This window comes from Tupaia chinensis, unplaced genomic scaffold (assembly GCF_000334495.1).
Source record: "Tupaia chinensis unplaced genomic scaffold, TupChi_1.0 Scaffold143878_1, whole genome shotgun sequence".
Taxonomy (NCBI): domain Eukaryota; kingdom Metazoa; phylum Chordata; class Mammalia; order Scandentia; family Tupaiidae; genus Tupaia; species Tupaia belangeri.
Window position 1 is genome coordinate 115,681 of NW_006203729.1, and position 6,094 is coordinate 121,774.

Genomic DNA, 6,094 nt, shown 5'->3' on the forward strand with positions numbered 1-6,094 from the left:
CCCTAAGGCTTTCTCCAGGTCAGTTACCCACCAGGGGGCGCTGCGGAACCAGGGATCTTAGAGGGTTTGCTTTGCAGGGAAGTTGGTGGGCAGCAGAGAAGGGAAGGGGCAGGGGAGGCTACGCCCAGCTCCAGAGCTCCCCATGAAGGGCAGCACCTCCAGGCTCAGTCTCAGGTAGACCCGGAAAGTCAAGAGAGTTCATTTCTGAGATCTAAGGCTCTGTAGCTGCTGGTCTCTGGCTCCCTCTCCCCCCAGGACTCTCTGGGCTTCCCCCTCTCCCTTTGCAGCAGGGTTCCAGCTGCAAGGTTGGGCTGAGCTGCACAGCCTGGCTCAGGGAGGTCCGGCTCAGCCCTCAGTAGACCTCTCGTCCAGGGTTGCGGGTCCAGTTGGTGAGGGCACACAGCACACTGGGTCTGTCCATCTGGAATGTTCCTCAGACATCCAGATGGACGCCCTCCTGCTGCCAGCGAGTAAGAAACGCATCCGTGTGGCCGGCCGACTCTTCCCCTCTCATCCAGATGTTGGCAATGCTGTAGACACACATCTGGGCCCAAGTCGGATAAGGCAGACACAGAGAAGAGGGGGCATGCATGCTAGCTACAGACAAAGGGCGGATCGCCGTGTGCGTGCCTGTCCTCCCCACCGACTGGGAGCGTCCCAACGTCAGGCCCATGGCCCACAACCCAGCAAAGAGCAAGGCGAGTGGGCCTAGAGGTGTCAGCTCCACAGGCCAAGGGATCACTGCAACGGGATTATCCCGGGAGGGTCCCCTGCCTGGAATTGTCATCTGCAATTTGGAGAACAAAAGCACAGAGCCAGCCCGCTGATGGCAGCTCCAGAGACAGCAGCCGCCATGAGCAGTACAGGCAGTCTACTTATACCCCGAGAGCCAGGGAGCTGGTGGGAGGGAGCTGACGCCTGTCTTGTACAAGGTCAAGGGCAGGGAGGGAGTAGCTGAGCCTGCTCTGGGCATACACCTTCGAGGTGTGCAGGGGGAAAGCCTTTCAGAGAAGCTGAGCTCTGTGACCTTGGCTATATTGTTTGACCTCTCTGACCTCACTTATAAACTGAACGTATTAAAGAGAGATGTGTTTAGGGCCAGCAGGTGGCGAGGAGGTTAAGGTGCTGGCTCCCACACAGATCACTCTGTGGTTCGAGACCCAGGCCTGGCAGCTTGAAAACCACGCCAGACATGATTGCAGTATAGCCATTCCCCTGGGGGAAGATTTCTCACTATCCCTTTCTCTGTCTCTCTCTGGCAAGTGTACACACCCTGTAGCAAAACTTAAAAAAAAAAAAAAGTCTGTGTTTAATTGCTTGTATACACATAATTATTTCTAAAAGGATACAGAAAGGTTTTTTTTGGAGGGGGGAGAGGTTTTTGCTATAGTGCGCATGCACTTGCCAGAAAGACAGAGAGAGAAAACGAAGAAATCGCCCCCCAGGGGGGATGGCCACACCGCAATCCCTTCTCCTCCATTCTCCTCTTGGGATCTTGGGCAGGCATGCACCCATGCCAGGCGTGAGTTTAAGCCACCGAGTCTGGGACTTGAACCATGGTCTACTACATGGGAGTCCAGTGACATAGCCATTACGATAACTGCTGGTCCCAACAGAAACATATTTTATCTGTTTTCTCTGGGGAGTGGAAATGGAGAAATAGGAAGAAAAATGTTGGGGTTTTGTTTCACTTTTTACCACTCTGTAACATGTGAAGTGTTTATGATAGGTGTGTTTTAATTTCATAGTCTTATTTAGAAAAGAAACAGCAAATGGGCTTTTATGTTAAAACAAAGAAAGTCCCAGATGCACGGGAAGAGCATGGAAGGAGCCAGCAGCTCTCCGCGGGTGACCGAGGTGGAGGGCATGCCCCACGCCTCTGTCACCTTCCTGTGGGTGTGTGCCCTGCGCAGTGCTGCCCCGTATGCAGTGTGTACCATGTACTATTCCTGTGATACTTTACTTTTTCTTTGTTTTTTTTTTCTTTTTTTTTTTTTGCTATAGGATGCATGCCTTCACTGGAGAGACAGACAGAGAGAGGGAAAGTGAGAACTCACCCCTCGGGAGGAATGGCCATGCCACCATCCCTTCTCCTCCACCGCCCTCTCAGGATTTTGGGCACGCATGCACATGTGGCTGGCGGGATGTTCATGCTGCTGTGTTCAAGGTCTGGACCACAGTTGGCTATGTGGGAGTCCTGCGCCTTGACCACAATCCACATGCCAGCCCCCGATGCTTTACCTGTTCTCTGTGTACATGTGTACGACTCGTGTAATGCTTTCAAAGGAATACAAAAGTGCAGAGGTGGCCTGCGATGCCGTCCGCGGTTCCTAATGCGGCTTAGTTCTCAGGTGAAAGTGTTCCTGACGTCAGCCGAGGGTGGCCCTCCAGCTGGGGGTCACTCAGTGGCCCCTTCACAAGGCAGGTACCACGTGGTGCACACTCAGCGTGCAAAGCTGCCCGCCCTAAATGGTCTAAGTGCTCCAATGAGGGACCCCTCCAGGCCTGAGGCTGGTCCGAGCGCCCGCCAGCCCGGGGTGTGGGAGAAGGTGTGCACAGGGGCGATGCCCAGCACCGCCCAGCCTCGGGGCCCAGCCGCCTCGGCACAGTCTGCACAAGACAGACGCTCCCAGCACCCAGGCCTCTGGCAGATTGATGCGTCTTTTTATGATGTCTTTACAATCTGATGACTCTCTCCTTTAAAAAAATAAGATTAATTCAGACAAGACATTTATTTTATGAGGAAATTCATCCCAGGGGGAACAATACTCGGGCTGAATGGCAGAGATGACTGGAAGGAGACTAGACGCGGGAGGAAGCTCCAGCATCCTAATCGTACCAGGCAGCGACGCCCCGAACGGCGGCCTCAGTCCTCGCACGGACACACGGGGCCGTCTTCCACCATCCTAGGCGCGTGGGTCTCGCCTGTCAGAGGGAAGAAGGAGCAAGAGACAAGCAGGTGGTGAGCCCTAGCATACCAGGAAAGAAAAGTAAAATAGGAGTCTGAGATTCCCCTAAATGTGGCTGCACACGAGTTAATGCGTGCCAGGCAGGCTTGGCTTTGCCTAACCCTGATGCAGGTTCAAGACGGATGAGTGATCTGTCCCTGCGTGCCCGTGGCTGGAAGGGGGGCCCCCCCCCCCCGGGGCCTGGCGGGGCTTCATGAAGGTTCCTGCCGCCATGCTCCCTGTTCCAGCTGGTGGCACCACCACCTCCCAGCCTCTCCCTGTCAGTCCCTGGCCCTGTCAACGTGACGCTCTAAGTGCTTCTCAAAGCCATCGCTTCCTCCCTGGCCCTGCCTTGGCTCGGTTCTTACATCACTCTCTGCCTGACGAGCCCATCCCAGCTCCTGCTGCCTGGTTTGCTTTCTCCAGCCTTGCCGGCATGAGTCCATCCTGCATTCTGCAGCTGGTCTGATCACACCTCCCTGCTGCAGCCACCTGACTCCCGCCTCGGGGGCATGGCCTCCCCCACACAAGCACTCCAGTAAGACCTACTGTGGTCACATTACAGCTTATCATATCTCCTAGAGAGACCCCCACAGGGTCCCAGGCTGCAAATACGTCCCACCCCCCAGCCCTCTCAGTCAGCAGGGATCATAGGTGTACAAAGGCCAACCAGGGAGTCGAACCTGTAACCTTCCATGTGAATCCAGCATCCCTCCAGCAACACGTCACTGCTGCACCACCGAGCCAGCCCAGATCCGTGTGTATCATTTCTTCCAGCGTAATCCTCTGCCCTGCCCCCTCGCATGTTTGCTGGAGTTTCCCCCTGTCGTCGAGCTCCAAACCCGCCCAGCTTAGCACCTTCAGCCCGCACCTCTACAGAGCTGGTCATCTGAAGCACCTTCACCACCCTCAGAACAGCTGGTTATCAGCCCACCGTAGAGACTTGCAGTCAGTCAGTCCCTCCCATCGCAGAGCCGACAGCCGCCTCCGTCAGATTGCATCGTAGGTACCCACTTCCGACGTGGTCTCGCCCGGCCTCATGTTTAGCTCATCGTCTGCGGACTCCTCTCTCGGGGTGTCACTCACCGTCTCTGTGGTGCCTGCCGAGCAAGGTGGGTGTTGGCAGTGGACACGGCTGATGCCATGCCCGTGAACCTCCACTGCGCTCCTCCCCTGCCTCCTCTGCTGCTCCCCTCTCAGGATGGGAATTCTAACGTCCTGGCAGGCAGGACAGCGTTTCAGGCGGGTCAATGAGCACCTGCGGTTGCGGGGCAATGTGGGGGCCCTGGGAAGTCTCCTGCCTCCCCCCCCCAAACACCCTCCCACACACACCTTTATCGCACAACTAGGGAAGTTAACATGTAAGTCCTAGTAGCAGGGGTGCGACCGCCTGACAGCCGCAGCGAGGGCTGGCGCAGAGGCTCCCAGCTCCTGTCAAACGAGGAGGCGGGCGCGCGGTCTCCTGCTCCCCTGCTTCTCCTCCTCTTCCTCATTGTTCTCCCTCTTTCTTCTTCAACTCAAAAGAGATGAATGACTTAGAGAGAGCAAATGGATCAGAAATAGGGAAAGCAAAAAAAGGAGAGTAATTTTGCCAAGTTATTATTCAAAGGAGCTCTCTGGGACCGAGAGCCGGAGCGGCCCCATCAATCACCCAGCAGAGCTCCGGGCAAGAGGGGTGCAGCCCGCAGTGTCTGTGGATGGCTCTGTGCATCAGCCACCAGGCCAGGAGCCCAGGGCCTTCCGCCAGCCACCACAGAGGGTGACAGCTCAAAGGCCCAGGGGGAGCCTCACTGACCTGCTTGCGCCCCTGGAGGCCCCTCGCAGGGCCAGGCCAGGAGCAGGGGGTGGGGTAGGGATGTGACTGGCAGGGGCTTGGCCTGTGCTTTTGCAACCCCAAGGGGTGTCAGCCACTGAATCATTTGGCCGGATGGGGGCCTAAGTCATACTCACCCCCGTTATTAAACGAATAACTGAATGATTGAAAGGATGACAGAGGGAGAACAATGACAGAGAGGGAACAATGGGGAAGAGGAGGAGGAGAAGCAGGGGCACTGAGCCCAGGGCCCGCCTCCTCACGGTTTGCTTCTCGCTCTGGTTTTCTCTTGCCAGAACAGAGTTGCACAGACTGGGTAACTTATAAAATAGAGCTCTGTTGAGCCCCGAGCTCATGGTTTCCGAAGTCCATGTCGGGGGCTGCACCTGGTGAGGGTCTTCTTGCTGCGACACTCCTGCAGAGTTCCAAGGTGGCGCGGGCACCGCATGGCGAGAGGGCAAGAGTGTGCTGGCTCTGGTCCCTCTCCATCTTCTACAGCCCCCAGGATTCAGTCCTGGGGGCCTCACACTGATGGCCTTATTTACCCTAATTACCTCCCCTACACCCCACTTCTTTGTGGGGTTTGCCATAGGGTGTGTGCGCTCTCTAGAGAGATACAGAGAGAAGGAAAGTGAGAAATCATCTCCCTGGGGGGGGATGGCCATGCCCTCTTGCGATTTGGGGTGCACACACACACGTGCCCAGTGTGATTTTTAAGTCACTGGTCTGGGACTCGCACTGTGGTCAGCCATATGGGAGTCCAGTGCTTTAGCCACCATCCACCTGCTGCCCCTCCCACCTTTTAATGCCATAGTCGGATGGAGCCCCCTCTTAAAACCATGATAATGGCAGTCAAGTTTCCAGCACACCAACCTTTGGGGGACACATTCAAAGCATAGCACTTATTTGTGGTTTTTATTTCTTTAAACTTTACCCCAATTTTTAATGTTTTATCCCTCCTTATTAAATTGTCATTAAAATCTGCATAGGAGCAGGAACTTCAATAGATCTGATTCCCCCTGCTTACAAGGTCTGCATATGAGAGGCCCTTTGAAGGTGAATTGGAAGGGTCAGGCCCACCGCCCTAGGGTAAGAGAGTCAGATCCCACATGGCCGACCATGGTTTGAACCCTGGCCCTGGCGACTTGAAGAGCATGCTGGGAGCATGTGTGTGCGTACCCCAAATCCTGGTAAATGGAGAAAGGGAGGAGACATTGCAGCCTGACCGACCACGTGCCCCTGGGGGTGCTATCTCCCCCTCCCCCTCTCTCTCTGGTGAGTGCACACAGCCTCTGACAATTTTTTTAAAAACTCGAGAATTGAATGAGGAGGA

The 6,094-nt window shown here is 55.6% G+C and overlaps 1 long non-coding RNA gene across 1 annotated transcript in view; it reads right to left on the minus strand.

The window, feature by feature from the left end:
• Positions 1-2,762: 2,762 nt before the first annotated feature.
• The window catches only part of LOC102501657 (uncharacterized), a 3,950-nt gene continuing 618 nt past the window's right edge, over positions 2,763-6,094 (minus strand). Inside the window, exons 2-4 of the long non-coding RNA XR_336981.1 lie at positions 4,281-4,482; positions 3,632-4,048; positions 2,763-2,925 (exon numbers count right to left, since the gene is read on the minus strand). This is a non-coding gene — a long non-coding RNA (uncharacterized LOC102501657). The remainder of the gene's footprint in view (positions 2,926-3,631; positions 4,049-4,280; positions 4,483-6,094) is intronic.